This window comes from Heterodontus francisci, chromosome 22 (assembly GCF_036365525.1).
Source record: "Heterodontus francisci isolate sHetFra1 chromosome 22, sHetFra1.hap1, whole genome shotgun sequence".
In the NCBI taxonomy this organism is placed as follows: Eukaryota; Metazoa; Chordata; class Chondrichthyes; order Heterodontiformes; family Heterodontidae; genus Heterodontus; species Heterodontus francisci.
In genome coordinates, this window is record NC_090392.1 from 70,252,445 (window position 1) to 70,269,398 (window position 16,954).

The 16,954-nt window shown below is 42.0% G+C and overlaps 2 long non-coding RNA genes across 3 annotated transcripts in view; one reads left to right on the forward strand and one right to left on the reverse strand.

Moving 5' to 3' along the window:
• Positions 1 to 351: 351 nt before the first annotated feature.
• LOC137381409 (uncharacterized) overlaps positions 352 to 16,954 on the forward strand; it is a 96,802-nt gene continuing 80,199 nt past the window's right edge. The window contains exon 1 of the long non-coding RNA XR_010977173.1: positions 352 to 486. This is a non-coding gene — a long non-coding RNA (uncharacterized lncRNA). The remainder of the gene's footprint in view (positions 487 to 16,954) is intronic.
• Positions 5,413 to 16,954, reverse strand: part of LOC137381408 (uncharacterized) — a 54,484-nt gene continuing 42,942 nt past the window's right edge. For both annotated transcript variants that reach the window (XR_010977172.1, XR_010977171.1), the window contains exons 2-4: positions 12,423 to 12,557; positions 7,339 to 7,404; positions 5,413 to 6,341 (exon numbers count right to left, since the gene is read on the reverse strand). This is a non-coding gene — a long non-coding RNA (uncharacterized lncRNA). The remainder of the gene's footprint in view (positions 6,342 to 7,338; positions 7,405 to 12,422; positions 12,558 to 16,954) is intronic.

The window sequence follows — 16,954 nt, forward strand, 5'->3', positions numbered from 1 at the left end:
AGTTGAACCAATCTTATGATGTGTAACTAACACTTCAGCAGCTTTAAATGCAAGGAGCTCAATCATCTCCAAGCAGCACCTTTAACACTTCCCATTGTTTGTCCCATGCACCGAATGAGATTAGTTGAATTTCTACAAACCTCTCGTCCAAGCGTTTTGGCTTGAATGGGACGGCATATTGTGGCACAGGATTTTCTTTAATCACATGCATTCCTTCTCCAGCAGCAGTCTCTTACCAACCAACAAGCATTTAATTTTTAGTGATTATAAAGTCTAGCCTATATACAGAAGTGATGTTCTGATGAAAGGTCACAGACCTGAAATGCTAACTCTGTTTCTTTCCACAGATGCTGCCAGACCTGCTGAGTATTTCCAGCACTTTCTGTTTTTATTCCCCAAGTGAGGGATATAGTCTAAGCGTTCATGGCTGGGATGCTCATATGCAAGAGATGCAGTCTCACTTCAAGCATGCTCATCTAATTGGAAGTAAGTGTTTTGGTCAATTTTGGTAAAGTTATTATTTATGAATCAGCTACTGGACAAAGAAACATCTTGAGCCTTGTTTTTTAGAATTTACTAGGAACCGATACTCACACCCATCTTAGCTAATTGAGATCAATTGTAGATATTTCAATGTGATACTGCATATATTATGTGATACCAATCCATTTTCTGTGGTAGTGATTGGAATAACTCTCCTGTCGAAATGAAAGTATTCCCTCGTTTTATTGAAATTCTGAGATCTAGGGACCGATAATTGAATCCAGGCACTGCACTGCTCTCCTGAGGTGCTGGCTGTGACTTGGTCCAAATAAGTAGACCTCAGCACTGATCTCACCCCCCAATTGCATCACATACATCATCCTTCATTTAAGTGAAATTGTAGACTATAATAAAGCCATGCATACAGTCTATCTAAAGATTTCAAGTATTATGACACGCTAACTGCATCCATCTCTGAGGATAGACTGTCCTCTAATATTCATTATAAGCCCACCGACTCCCACAGTTACCTCGAAAACACTTCCTCACACCCTGTTTCCTGTAAGGACTCCATTCCATTCCCTCAGTTTCTCCCTCTCCGACGCATCTGTTCTGATGATGCAACATTCTACAACAGCGCTTCTGATATGTCTTCCTTTTTCCTCAATCGAGGATTTCCCCCCACTGTGGTTGACAGGACCCTCAACTGTGTCCAGCCCATTTCCTGCATTTCTACCCTCACCCCTTCCCCTCCCTCCCAGAACCGCGACAGGGTTCCTCTTGTCCTCACTTTCCACCCCACCAGCCTCCACATCCAAAGGATCATCCTCCGCCATTTCCGCCACCTCCAGTGTGATGCCACCAACAAACGCATCTTCCCCTCCCCTCCCCTGTCAGAATTCCTAAGGGATCATTCCCTCAACAACACTCTAGCCCACTCCTCCATTACCCCCAACACCTTATCCCTTTCCCATGGCACCTTCCCATGCAATCACCCTTTTACCTCCTCTCTCCTTGCCATCCAAGGCCCCAAACACTCCTTTCAGGCGAAGCAGCGATTTACTTGTACTCCTTTCAATTTAGTATACTGTATTCACTGCTCACAGTGCAGTCTACTCTGCAATGGGGAGACCAAACGTAGATTGGGTGACTACTTTGCGGAACACCTCCGCTCAGTCCAAAAGCATGACCCCGAGCTTCTGGTTGCTTGCCATTTCAACACACACCCCTGCTCTCATGCCCACATTTCTGTCTTTGGCCTGCTGCATTGTTGCAGTGAACATCAACGCAAACTCGAGGAACAGCACCTTATTTTCCGATTAGGCACTCTACAGCCTGCTGGACTGAACATTGACTTCAATAATTTCAGAGCATGACAGCCCCTTTTTTATTATTATTTTATTTTGTTTTATAATTTTTTACCGTGCGCCTGCCATAAACTGGGTTTTCATGTTTGTGCTTTTGGCTAGGGCTGTTCATGATTCTATCATTAACACTCTCTCTGCACCACTGCTTTGTCTTTCACCACATCATTAGTATGCTCTCTTTGCCTTTGCCCCATGCCCTCCTTGTCAGTTAATCTCTCCAGCCCTCTGTCCTATTGCACACCTTCCTTTTTGTTCTCGTTTCCCTCACCACCCCCGCTTTACTTGCTTAAAACCTATTACATTTCTAACCTTTGCCAGTTCTGATGAAAGGTCACTGAAACATTAACTCTGCTTCTCTCCACAGATGCTGCCAGACCTGCTGAGTATTTCCAGCATTTTCTGTTTTTATTTCAGATTTCCAGCATCTGCTGTATTTTGCTTTTATGTTGGACTGAAAGTACATTTGTAATAAAATTTGTCATAACTTAATATGGAGGAATCCCATAATTTCACCAGTTCAGCTGCTACGTTACCCAAAGTACACAATGTTGTAGATTGCGTCAATGATGGATTGAGAAATTACTTAACAGGGCATGAGCACTAACTGTTTTTCTAGGGTTAAGTGAGGGCATGGCCTGGAGAAAATACAATTGTTTGACATTTTATTTGATATAATTTGCACAATTTTGTAAATCTACTTTTTCAAGCCGAAAACAATTTATCCTGAAAGGATTATATTATTATTTAAATACAAAATATGGAGCAGTGCAAACTTCATTGCAACTTTAGAGAGTCCTGGATCCAATTTCTTTCAGTGGGATTTTACACTGAGCTACACTATGCTTATGAACAAAAATGCTTTACAACAGGTGTCTGCAATAATCCCAACTAATTTAAAACAGCAGTTGCATTGTTAGGTTTTTCACCAGATATTTTTTTGGGTTCAATAGCATCAGTAGCCACTCCTGTAGTTAGGCCTTGCATAGCTGGTAATCTGCAGTGTACCTCTACCTTCTCAATGTCTCAGTTGGTTGGCATCCTTCCATCTGCGAAAGATGATGGACACGCAACAAACAATCCATTCTTTTAGTGCATCTTTCCTGATGGCTGTGAAGGCCAATCCTTGAGAAGCAGACTCTGTCACAAGGGCTGCACGTGAAGCTGCCAAGTGATGCTGTGAGTTGTTTTTGACGTTGGTGCCTGTTGCCAAGCTGCTGTAGCAATTGGTCATTGTGGTAGTGCACACCAGTCCACAGGATGTGTCGCCATTTCCCTCTTTCGCCAACTAGTGACTCCCAGGTGCGATAGTCGACATTTAGCGCCTTCATGGTCATGCTTGCAAACATCCTTGAAGCAGAGCTTTGGGAGCCCCACTGGTTGTCAAAAAGCACTTCAGAGCAAAAAAAGTAATTTTGAAGTGTAGTCACTATTGTAAAGTTGCACAAATGTAACCTCATGTAATTCAGATTAGGATCTACTGGATTATAAAGTCACATTTGTAAACTGCATGAGAAACTACAATGCATGAACACTGTCACACGGGGTAACAAAACCTAGGTCTGTAACTAAGTGGAGGTTTAACTAGACTCTTAAAGCATGCTTCAGTTCCTATCAGAACATTCTGCAGCAATCTAACATATTCTAAAATGTCACAGTTAAAAAAAATAACCAAAGAACTTGTAATCTTCTTCAATACTCAGATATCAAAGCACACAATTCATTACAAGAGGACTATGCATGATATATCCTTTAGACAAATGCTTTCTCTCCAGATGTAGTTATCAGAGTGTCTTTAATCTACTGCCAAAGAGTCTGTTGCTCAGGATTCTTCATAAAATAATTGATTATTAATTTATTCATCCAATTTCTCAAAAGATTGATTGAGCCATGCTGCTGAGGTGAAAACTTTGAAAATAAACAACCAAATTATCCTTAAAATTTAGCCTAAGGACTAAGCATGTGTGATTTATCCATCTGTTATCCATCATGTTTGGTATGGTTTCAGTGAACACTTATGCGCGCTTTGCTTTCTTGACTTAAAACTAATTTGGTTTCAGTTACTTGGAAAGTAATTTATATTTTGAGTGATAGTATAAAATGGGTGTTATCGATTCAGCCGTCCATTATATACCTCTCCCGATTTTCATTTTGGTTGACTTCAATGGAATAGATGTCTAACGGGTGGCTAAATCAATATTGCTGGTCTTACAGTATCACCCAAAGTCAAAACTCCATCCCCCGCACCCGCTCCCCCCTTAGGATCCATTCTAATCACAGAAACTTTCGCCCATGATGGCAGCTGGAACAAACCCACAGAAGAAGGAACTTAGAAACTAGAATCATGACAGCAGTGTGATCTGATGTTCAACAGCAAACATGAAGAGAACGGGCATTATGTTCAGATGCAGATGCTTAGCGAGCAAACACCTCATTGAGCCTGCTGATAGCTAAGTGCAGGGAAGGATGATTTCACATGAACATGGAAAGTACAGAATCCTTCACTGTAACATTGCCTCATGTACCATAACCTCTGCTGTAAAATGATTTGTATGAGGTAGGTGATCTCAGTCAGGCTGGTGATGTCCTGGCTAATATCGATCCCTCAACCATCACTAAAACAGATCATCTGGTCATTATTATATTGCTGTTTGTGGAAGCTTGCTGTGTGCAAATTGGCTGCTGCATTTCCCTACATTACAACAGTGACTACACTTCAAAAGTATCTAACAGACTGTAAAGCCCTTTGGGATGTCCTGTTCTGAAAGTGCTTCCATTTTTAAATAATTTTTGAGGGTTCATGTTTTAGAATTGTGGAGATGGATTCATTGGAGGACTGAAGTGATTTCATAAACACTGGACATTTTTTTTAAAAAGGTCACTAGAAGGACTCTGTTTAAAAACATTTACTGGATGTCACATGTCTTCAGCTAAGTAAACAACAGGTGCCTTCTGACTATGGGAGTTGTTCACAACAGAATTGACAAGATGCTCAAGGTGCTCAAGAGTGGGTTTTATTTTTGAATACTGTTTTGAGTCAGTTGGAGGTAAGCCTGCTTTCTCCACCTCTCTGAGAAACCCTGCAAAAAATCCAGTGTGTGATAGCTGTAATGCCTGATGCTACATTTCTCCTGAGAAACTTCTGGAAGACTTCCTCTCAACATCTCCTGAGCAAACTGCTTCTGAAAAGATCCCTATGACCCATTTATGTGTAGTTGGATGCCAGAGTGTATGCCATCTGGAACATAATATCTTATCATTTTTCTTCAAGATTTAACAAGTACTTTGGCCAAAGCATCTTTATTTTTCCTTTAACCGGTGTGTGCGTGTGTTTGTTTTGGGTATTTAGAAGGGAATATATATATTTACTGACATATTTCAAACTGTGTGTTAAAGCTTTGCATCTTCATTGACTAAGTCTTGCTTTATAATAAATTAATACTTTTGTGGTTTATTAAAGAAACCTGGTTGGTGAATTGTATCCTGAAATAAAAATAGAGGATATTATTGGCCATTTCAGTAACTGGGTAAACATTTAAACATATGTTGTGACCTGTGGAAAAGTGGAACTAGAGAAAGACAGTGCACTCCTCCTGCCTTGATTGTAACAGTCCTGAGGTTATTAAAGGGCAAGTTCTTTCTTCTTTCTTTCTGACCAGATCACACAGTTAAGACCCACCATATCCCAGGACTCAGGGAAAGTCAAGTAGTCCGTATCCTGTTTATGGTAATGCTCTCTGATCACGCTGCAAGTAATTATCACCAGTATTTATTTTCCACATTGAATTAAACTCAGCCATAAAGCATTAGGATACCAAACTGAAACATTAATGAACTGAATTATTAGATGATGGATCTGTGCAGGCTAAACTAACTTCCAATTCTCTTCATGTATTTTGGCACTCCGAGTTACCATGACTAACTCATGCCTTCTTCAACCATATAGTAAAGTTTATCAGTGTCTCAGAAGATGAATGTCACTTTGATCAGTAGCAGAGAGTTCCTGACTGGCCTCCCTTAAGCAATTAGGCAAACTCTACGAGGTCCCAAACCATTTCATTGCGATTCTTTAGCATATGCTATGACTGTGACTTTTTCAGAAGTCCATCTTGAAGGACTATTTAGTCTTTGTGACCTCTTCTGAAATTCTGCTCTAGAGTTCAATCCCCTTCTGGGAAAAATGAAACTTCTGGAGATCCTATTTGACCTCCATTAATCTTGACCTGTTACTTCTTTGTAAACAATTTCTCCAGGTGTCCAAAGTTCTCTGTTGTTTATTCAGCTGGAAGTCAGGTGGTTTCCCGGAAAGGCTTATTGTTTTTGTTGTCAGAAGTCAGGTGGTTTCCTGAAAAGGCATGTTTTCTTCACAAGACATCTCAGTGCCCCTTTTAAAAAACATTTCCAGGGACTGTTTTTCAAAGTCAAGTGGCCTTTACATGACCCCCTTTGAAAACCTCAAAGTTTAACATTTCTTCAATCTTTCAAAAATGAATCCTGAAAAAATATATTTAACAAAACACAGAGACACTTTCAGAACAATATCACAAATAGTAATTTCTAGGCTTATATTCCTGACAACAGATGTTGATATTTCATGGGATGCCAGAAAAGATTTATTACAAAAATGTTTAAAACTGGCAAGATATTAAAAAATACTTTTAACTAAATCCGTTCATAGCAAAAAGACAGATGTTGTTAAGACAGAAGAGTTGAAAGGATACCTCTATAAATAGATAGTGGCCTTATCTGTTTGATCCAGTATTCATCATAAAAACGTTATATTTCAACTTCATATATATTATTTCACAAGACCATGAGTTCCTTTTGTGAATAAGATTAAGGATTGAGATGTTACAGGAATATGAGCAGAGTGAGCATTCAGAACAAAGAAAATGTGAGATTGGATTGATTCTTTGGCTTTCTTTACAGGGGATAGCAGAGAAATAGATCACAGAAAGTCATAGAGTCATAGGGCTGGGTTTTGTGCCCACAGCAGGGCTCCCGGCGCTGGACCGGTGGAATCCCGCCTCAGTTATTTGGAGCCACACCCACCCCACCCCCTAGAGCGATTCAATGGCACAGGCCAATTAAAGATGGGGATCCCTCCTTCCGGAGCTGCAGGCCAATCACAGGACAGGCAGCTCAGCAGTATCAGCAGTGCCACTGGGAGTGGTGGCCACTGCTGGTACTGTCAGAGGCCTTGGACCAGGCACAGCGTTGGAGCCCAGATCCAAGGTAAGTGAGGCAGGGGGAGTTGGGGGGGGGGGGGGGGGGGGTGTTTAGTGCAGGGGGAGGGGGATGGTTTATGGAGGTGCAGGTTTTCACAGGGGGGCCCTCCATGGGGTCCGATTATGGGGCTGGAGGCGCAATGGCTTACAGGAAGGGAAGCAGGTTTGCTTGAGGGGGGGTGTCGAGGGTGGGGAGAGGGAATGGGCAGCAGTGAAGCCTCCTGCTCCTCCTGGCCCACAAGCAGTGCTGTAAAGTCACTTACCTGATGGATATGGCACTTTTCACCTCCCTTCAGCTGACAGGCTTCCCAAGGTTTGTGAAATCTGACCTACAGCCATTAAAAGTAAAACTGTGGTTAAATTTGAATTTGAGTCATGCAGCCTCCTTAAATATTTAAATGACAGACCCACCCCTCCCCACAACCATACCCCACCCCCATGACTCTGTTAAAACTGGAACTGGGCAGGTTGGAGATGAATAGTGGCTGAGTTTCAGATTTTTGCATTTTTACATCTTCCCTTTCCCCTTCTTGTTCAGGACTGGGGGGTGGGGTGCTAAAACTCTTCCCTATGATTCTCTTGTTCGGATAAAGGATACAGATTTTTCAATGTAAACATGGGGGCCTGGTGCACAGAATGTTGGTCTCCTGTGGCCCTTACTATAAAGGAGATAAATGTAAAAATGTATCAAATGCACTAACTGTGTCGCTCAAAGATAAAAATAAAATAGTACAGATGCTGTAAATCTGAGATTAAAACAGAAGATGCTGGAAATAGTCAGCAGCTCCTTTTGCCTTGTACCATAATTCCTTTTGTCTTTTAATCACCTCTTCCTTCCACCCACCCTATCACAGACCTTCCTTTTTATTTTTTCCTTCCCCTCGTTTCCTCCCCTCTTCCCCTGCCTCTGTACTTGCTTAAAACCTATTACGCCTCCAACTTTTTCCAGTTCCGTCGAATGGTCATCGACCGGAAACATTAACTCTGTTTCTCTCTCCGGAATGCCATATAGCTCAAAGGCCTGACAGGCATTACTCCTAATAGTAATCTGTCAAATGATGGTGCTATAACTGGGTGAGGAAGGGGTCTCAGGCTCCCCTCTGGCCCCTTTCCTGGTTTAGTCGTAACAGTGTTTAGCTTTTAAAACACTGTTTTTAACTTAACATCTCAGTGAGTTCTTGCTCAGTGCTCTCTAATTGTAATTGTAAATGAACCAACCATTTTCTCAGGTTTAAAAAACAAAGATGTAAGTTTATTAACCTTATCATTCTAACTCGGTTAAAAATTACTAAACTACGCGATGCCACAACACTAGCATGCATATAAGATAAACACACACACAAGTAGATACAGTGGGAATAAAGAATTAAAGATGGAGGTTTAAGTAGGGTTGGCAATAAACAGAATTCAGTTACTGTCTTTCGGTTTGGATGTAAAGTCCTTGATTGGAGTTGAGGTCTTGCAGTTCTCACTGGGGCCCAGTGTACACTTTCAAACATGCTTCTCTAGTACCAGAAGGCTGAAGGGGTCCTCTGTCTTGAGGCTTAAGCTGTTTTCGTGGGTCCCTGGGACTTTGTTTGAGAGAGGGAGGCAGGGAGAGAGAGCTTCCTTCTCTTTTGTTTTCAAATTGCAGTCTGTTACCTTTCTGTGAGGCACAATTCAAACAGTTCCCAGTCTGTCCACTAGGTAAGTCATGCGACCAGCTCTGCGTTTGAAACAGCATCTTCTGCGAGGGTTGATGATTCTCAAAGTTCTCCAGTCACACTCGGTGGGGTGTGGAGCTCTGGCTCTTACACAGACAATGAAGGTTGATTATTATGATTGCCCAGACCAATCTTGTTAATTGAATCAGTGATCACTTCCATTGTCTCTCTATTCAACTCTCTTTCCAAATGCAAATGTGCAGCCATGTTTCAGCTGTCCAACTTTGTGGTCTTTTTTAAACAAGTTCTGTGCAATGTCCAGTAAAAGGTCCAAATAGTGTTCCATATGATGAAATTAATATGTTTCCATTTGGCAGGTGCGTTTTCTGTCACAATGGAAATACTATTTCCTGATAGTTTACCATTTTAGAGCTGATTGATTACTCAGGTGTGGAAGGAGGTGATATGGTCTTGCTTCTTTCTCAGTGCCACTTTGAGACTGAAGTTGGCAGCATTCAGTGATGATGCTATTTTGTAAGAGGTTATTTGAACAAATAAAATACATTTTATTTATTTTGTGCAGGAGGTGGGGTATTGCAGGATTGTTCAATATCGCAAATGGGCTACCATTACAGTCAGGTTTTTGCTTCCTAGTTTTTTTTCTCTTCCTCCCCTTCATACTGGGGTAGTTTCAAGATTCCAGACACCCTCTGGGATCCCAGCTATCTGAGCCTAGACCAGGAGATGGGCTATTCCAATGATTCTCAAATCTTTTACTTGAGGGACTCTTTTTCAAATGGATTAGTAATTACAGACCACTCTCCACCCCATCTAAATTAAAATGATTATAATATGGAAGCACTGCATGTAAAGAGTATTTTTTAAATGCTTTTAAGAAAACAGGTATTTACTTTCGTGCCATTCTCAGTGCCCTTCAATGCACGCTCCCTTCCTAGGTGAGACAACCAGCCCATACTGCACATATGTGACGGCCACACACCGCTTCCACCTCCTGGCTCACGCTTCCATATTATTCATCTCCCCGGAAAGTCTCCATGCAGCCCCGAGGAATCTGAAGATCTCATTTAGAGAACCATTGGGTTATTTGACCCGTGGGAGGTAATCGTACCTGTACTTTATCCTTTCCTCATCTGATATCAATCACATTCGCATGTTCCAGAAGGGGTTTCTCACTCCCTCACAAGTTAGGTTCGGGCCCTTCAGCCCATCTGATCTCATCCTATCAGAATACCAACCTTATTGCCTTACCATTGCACCTAGAAAGCACACCAGATAGCTCCTGATTCCAGATCAGAGGCTCCTGTGAATTCTGGGGACTGGATTAAGAATGGCTGGGGATGATGTATACAGTCAAACAATTTACTATGGCTCACAAGCTAGACTGGCAGATAAAGAATTGGTCACAAATGACGTTCTGGAGGGTTGTTTCCATCCTAACATCGTCCTCCCGCTTCTGTCCTCAGCAGAACTATCCCCTCTTCTGCCTCCAGATGGCTGAAGAGGGAAATCCTATGTCTGCTGGGATTACAGTTGTGTTTTTTTTTCCCAATCACACTAGAGAAACATCAGACAGAAGCTTGTGCATACCCAAGTTTTTACAGTGAGCTAAAGAGAAGGACAGGCATTTGCTACTCTCGAAAGGCCTGTCAATCAATGATAATGTGCTGGCTACATGTTAACTGCAGATCCCGTACGCTGAAGTAAGCCGCTGAACTATGCGGAAACTAAGGATTTTCAGTGCCTAAAAATTAGACTGCAGTCATAGTGTGATGTCAGGCTGAATGAGAAAAGCAAAGGAGTTGTCTGTATCAATTATTAACAGTACCAATTCACACTGAGTTCAGTGGAGCAAGTGAACAAATTCTGATTTCCACCCAGTCAGAATGGGTGCGGTAGCGTGAGTGTTCAATTCATTAAAAACAATTGGAGAAGCGAGAGAGGAAAGGTTGACTGTTGGCATGCAATTTACACCTGTGACTTTGAGAAGTGAACAGAAACAGTGGCAGTTTATTGCTAAGTTTCCTGCTGTCTCTGCACTATACACCCCCAGCAACATACGCACTGCAGTTTAACCTTCTGTATGGCAAACAGAATAATTCATTAATGTTATGACACACACAGTAAGATTTCATTCATTTCGGTAACATATGATCAGTAATTATAGCCATCAACTCAAAATGTTTGGAGGCAAGATTCCCAGTCTGCAGCAGTCTTCAGCCCAAGCAACTGATATTTTCTGATAAAGGTTATCCAGGCAATTGCTCAGAATTAAAAGGCCACTGTTATCCTGCGAGTAGGCACTGTCCCAACTTTGTAAACAGATGCTTGCAAAGAGATGATCTGTAAAGTGATGACATCTGAGAGGTAGATTTTGGATTTTAGACCAAGAGGCCCAAGGATTGATGTAAATTGGTCCTCTGGCCCCATTAGCATTAGTCCTGCTATTTGCGTCTCAATAGGCTGCTCGGCAGAGTGAAGAAAATCATTGTCAGCCCACGTTCCTCGCAGTGAGCCTCAGGTAAGTACCGGGAGAGGATGGGTAGTTGGAGCAGGCGGTACTGATGGGACCGATTGTGACTCCTGTGGATCTTCTTGATCCTCTGCCTCCAACAGCAGAGTTTTTTTTTTAGTTTGACCTCCCTTTCATCAGTTAGCTCGGGCTGCTGAAAAATCCTGAGTCGGGCCAGGCCCGAAACCTGCCCCACTCATCGGCAACAAATTTCTTGTTGGGTCCTGCAGCAGCCATCAAGCTCCCAATTTCCATATTTAAGGGGTCTAACACCTGTTTGAGGCATCTGCCTGAGATGCCAAAATAAAAAGGCCCCCACGAGTTTAGCAGTGAGTCCAACGCCTGTGCAGCTTGGGTGCAGGTCATCCCACAGCTAAACTGGCCTGCTTTGCGGCTATTTTTCAGACTTACAACAGACACAACACATACCAATCTCTGCCTCGCAGTGTCTCCTCCCTCACCTGCCTTGAATTAGCTGGCGCTGGCAGCCATTGAGCCTTGTTCAAACTTAAACAGTGAGCAGGCAACCTGCTGAGGGTGCTGAGTCCAGGTCTGTCCTCACCCAATGTCTGCTCCCATGCAACAAGGGGGGGGGGGGGGGGGTGGGGGGCATGAGTAGGAACTTCCTGCTGTGTTTTTTGTCCCCTTATCCTAGTGGACTTTTTCTGTGTTTGGTTGCTCTGTGATTGATTGCTCTGTGCTGTGTTTGTAAGACTGCTCATTATGCTGAAGGAGCATGGTTCCAAAAGAGAAACTGAGACGGATCCAGGCAGCCAGTTGAATAAAGCCTACACACACAGAAACCGTGAGTCTAGTTTCTTCATGCTCTGGGTACGAAACATACCAGTCTTTGAGCCCAATTGTAGAGCTCCAACTTCTGACCTGTCTGAGATTAGCAAACTCATCACAGACTGGCAGCCAACTCAAGCATCCTCTGGTGCTAAGACCCATTGAGCAAGGTTCCTCTGCAATTTAATTTGATTTAATTGTGAAACTTCTCTGAGTAGTTGCAATTATTTGGACTCCAGATGTGTTTCCAGACATAAGCTGTTTCTGATTGTTCTGAATAGTGACAATTAAATTACTCATACAAGAACATGTAATTAAAGAAACTGTAAAAATGTTGAAATACAACCAGAAAGGTTTGAGGAGTTTATTTGCATGCAATCATTACCTTGTTTTCCACAATCCTTCTTGATGCATCATAGCTTTATATTCACACCTGCATGTGAAATCCCCTGATGGATGCTGCACTGTGTATCAATGCTGCTATAAATTTGGGCTGTCAGATTGCGGCTTCATGTAGAATCTGAAAATAAAAGTGTTGGGAAAAAGAAGTTTAAATATAGCTTTAATATACCATTCGGATTGAAAAGCTGCATTCAAAACAATTACCTTGCTTTATCTTTCAGATGCTAATCAACCTGCCATACATTTCCAGCACTTTTATTCGATTTCCAGCATTGGCAATTGTCCTTTTCAATTTAGCATGAAACTTCATACTTTAAAGTCAAATTTAACCCTTTCGGATATAGAGAATCAAATAAATATAATCTAAAAATCTATCTGCGTTCATCACAGAGTAAACTCCACAGAAATGAAAATTTGGGAAGCATTACACCTTAGGAAAGAACTTCAACTGAAAAACAATTCTAAACTAATTAAGGATTCCATTTGCCAATGAGTTGATGGTGTTGTTACTTCCTGTTTAACATGGAATTTGCCTTCAGCTGTCTCACTGAGTTGCCCAAACTGTTCATCCTGATGGCTCCAGGAAGATAAATGAAGAGCTATTTTTCTTGTGAACAATTGCCAGGCTGTCTTTCTGTATCCTGACCATATAAGAACTGGAATACAATAGTAAAAGTTAGCCAAGATAAATGCTAGCCAGAGGATAGAAATGGTCAGATCAACTTTCTGCAGTCATTTAGCAAACACCTTTTTGACGCTTTTAAAGCCACTCAAATTAGAATGATTGTTTATAAATAATATGTCTTGAGCAAGTGGCAAAAACCCTTTCTGAATTATTTTATAAAACAGATTTTCTTTCCCAGTCCTGACAGCATGATTTCTGCTGAATTCATGATCATTTAGATGCTGACCACCCTCTGGTAATGCATGAGGCTAGACAGCAACAACAACAACTTGCATTTATGTAGCACCTTTAACACAGTAAAACATCCCGAGGCACTTCACAGGAGTGTGATCAAACCAAATTTGACACACAGCCAAATAAGGAGATATTAGGACAGACACCTTGGTCAAACAGGTAGATTTTAAAGCGAGACACAGAGGTTTGGGGAGGGAATTCCAGAGCTTAGGGCCTTGGCTGCTGAAGGCATGGCCGCCAATGGTGGAGCGATTAAAATCGGCTATGCTCAAGAGGTCAGAATTGGAACAGCGCAGATATCTCAGAGTATTGTGGGGCTGGAGAAGATTACAGAGGTAGGGAGGGGGTGAGGATCTGAAAACAAGGATGAGATATTTAAAATCAAGGCATTGTTGACATGATTGACTCAGCATAGCCAGAACAATGGGGTGCTCTCTGATTCCAATTATCTGAGATAGCCTTATCAATGTGGTCATCAAAAACCATCGACACCCATTGACATTGAAATAGCCAACTCCACCCACCCCCACCCATTCACCAAATATGTCTGGGCAGCCTGAAGGGGGAGCCTTGTATTTCAAAGAAAATTTGAGAAGAAGCTAAAAAACACAAAGAGATAACCATATCATGTGACTGCTTGTGCAACTTTGGGAGTTTGTGAGTTGTGACTCAGAAGGCAGACTGTCACTGAAATCGATCAAGGGAACAGTGCTTTCTCTCTCCCTCTCTCTCTCCCCAGTAAAGATCCAGAAAAGTCTCAAGCTGCAACTGGTGAAGCCAAGTCTACAGATCCTTACCACCAACAAGTAGGATACAAGCAAGCCTGCAACCATGCACGAGGCCCAGTGAGGACTTCAGCACAACAATTTCAACTAAGGACATTGGCACTGAGATTCATTATTTAAATTCCATTTATTACGGACTCGAACAAAACCTCCCAACTCGGTTTTCTTCCCTTTGTAATCTATTTGTGTGCAAGTGTGTGGGGCTCTTGTGTGAATATGGGCATGGATGCGTAGCATATTTTAGTAATTTTAACCAGTTTAGAATGATAAATATAATAAACTTACATCTTTCTTGTTTAAACTCAAGAAAACCTGTCTATTTGGTTCATTTGCAATTATATGAGAGGAACAGGAGCAAGCGCTCACTGAGGTGGTAAGTGCAATCACTGTGTTAAAAAGGATAAACCTTGTTGTGGTCAAACCAGAGAAGGGGCGAATGGGGAGCCTGAGACCCCTTCCTCACCTGGTCGTAACAGCCTTGTTTAACTGGGATCCAATATAGGTCAGCAAGCACAGGGGTGATGGGTGAATAGGACTTGGTAGGAGTTAGGACATGGAGAGTGGAGTTTTTGATGACTTCAAGGTTATGGAGGTTAGAACATAGGAGGCAGGAGTGCACTGGAATGGTCAAATCTAGAGGTCAAAAAAGCATGGACGAGGATTTAAGCAGCAATGAGCTGAGGCGGGGCGGAGTCGGATAATGTTACATAAGTGGAAGTAGGTGATCTTAGTGATGGCACGGATATGTGGCTGGAAGTCAACTTTGAGTGAAATATGACACCAAGGTTGCCAACAGTCTGGTTCAGCCTCAGGCAGTTGCCAGGGAGACAGTAGATAAGCCAGAATAATCACAACTGGGGGAATCACCGCAAAGCATAATTCCATCTTTACTGAAGACCAATAAAAGTACTTGTACTTATATAGCTCGTCATCATTTGATGCCCCAAAACATTTCACATGCAATGAATGTTTAGAGTTTATGTTGACAAACACAGCAGTCAATCTGTGCATAGTGAAGTCCCACAAGGGGCCAATCAGATGAATAACTTATTAAACTGATTATGGTAGAGGGAGGAATTTTGGCCTTAATACCATGGGATGTCCTTACTCTTGGTTACATCCTTTGGTTTAACTTCGCTTTAAGCCATCATATTGCAATGAGTGGACTGGAAACCTCAACGTTCTGACTCAGAGCCAAGAGTGCAACCAACCAAGACAATCTGACCCATATATGCATACGTACCCACAGCGAAAAAACATTTCATTTATACAGCACATTTCACCACCCCTGGGAGTCTCAGGGTTCCTTACAGCCAATTAAATAATTTTGAAGTGTAGTTACTGTTGTAATGTAGGAAACTCAACAGCCAGTTTGCACACAGCAAGATCCCACAAACAGCAATGAGATAACAACCAGGTAATCTGGTTTTATTTTAGTGATGTTGGATGAGGGATGAATGTTGACTAGGAAACCAGGAAGCACCCCCCTGCTCTTCTTCAAAATACTGCCATAGGATCTTTCACATCCACCTGAGCAGGCAGACAGGGCCTCGGTTTAAGATCTCCTCGGAAAGACATTGGAGCACTCCCTCAGCGCTGCACTGTGCTATCAGCCTGGATTACATGCTCAAGTCTCTGGAGTGGGACTTGAACTCAGAATCATCTGATTCAAAAAGCTGGAATGCTACCACTGAGCCGCAGCTGACAAAAATATTGTTACTATATAGCAGAGAGGATTGAGACTCCGAGCTGATTCATTTCTCCTCTCCAACACGGGGTACTGGGCACAATTGTAACACTCCTGTCATCAAAGCAGCTGAGCACAACTGGTTCAGTGATGTCTGGGAACCAACCCCAGTGTTATTGTGGTTTGCACGGTTCAGTTCTACAGTGCATTTACTCAATTTTAACCACCTTGACTTCAAACTACTTGTATTCAGCATTCCAGACTGCAATTGAATCATAGATGTTTGATGTAAAAGAAATAACATCTGTCACAATGTCAGTCAACATGATAACAAGTTTTGTTTGTTTCAATAATGCTAACAATTGTAAATCAGAGAAAAATATTTCAATATTCCAGGACAAGTTACCCATTTATATACGATTATCTGCAGCAAACTAATACTAAGAAGCGTTTCATGGGGAGACGGTGGCGTACTGGTAGTGTTACTGGACTAGTAACCCAGAGACCCAGGTATTACTCTGGGGACATGCGTTCGAATCCCACCACAGCAGAAGGTGGAACTTGAATTCAATTAATAAATCTGGAATTTAAAGCTAGTCTAATGAAACCATTGTCGATTGTTGTAAAAACCCATCTGGTTCACTAATGTCCTTTAGGGAAGGAAATCTGCTGTCCTTACCTGGTCTGGCCTACATGTGACTCCAGACCCACAGCAATGTGGTTGACGCTGACATGCCCTTGAAATGGCCTAGCAAGCCACTCAGTTCAAGGGCAATTCGGGATGGGCAATAAATGCTGGCCTGGCCTGCGGCGCACACATCCCATGAAAGAATTTAAAAAAACATTATTTTAATATTCGTTTTTCTGGATGAAGACAGCATTGGAAGGAAAGATTAGATCTGAATGGATTTTTTTTAAACACACACTTTGCTGCCTCATGGCTCAGTTCCACAATGGAGCTACACCAGGGAGGTGCTGTGTTTTTATAGTGTATTTATTGTGCTTTCTGCAGGAATAGAATCACTGTATCTTTCTTTTCCTGACAACCAGTCATAAGTTACGTGATTCTATTGTTGGTCATTGCCTTAACCATGCAAACTTTCTCTCATTATGTCAGTTGGAAT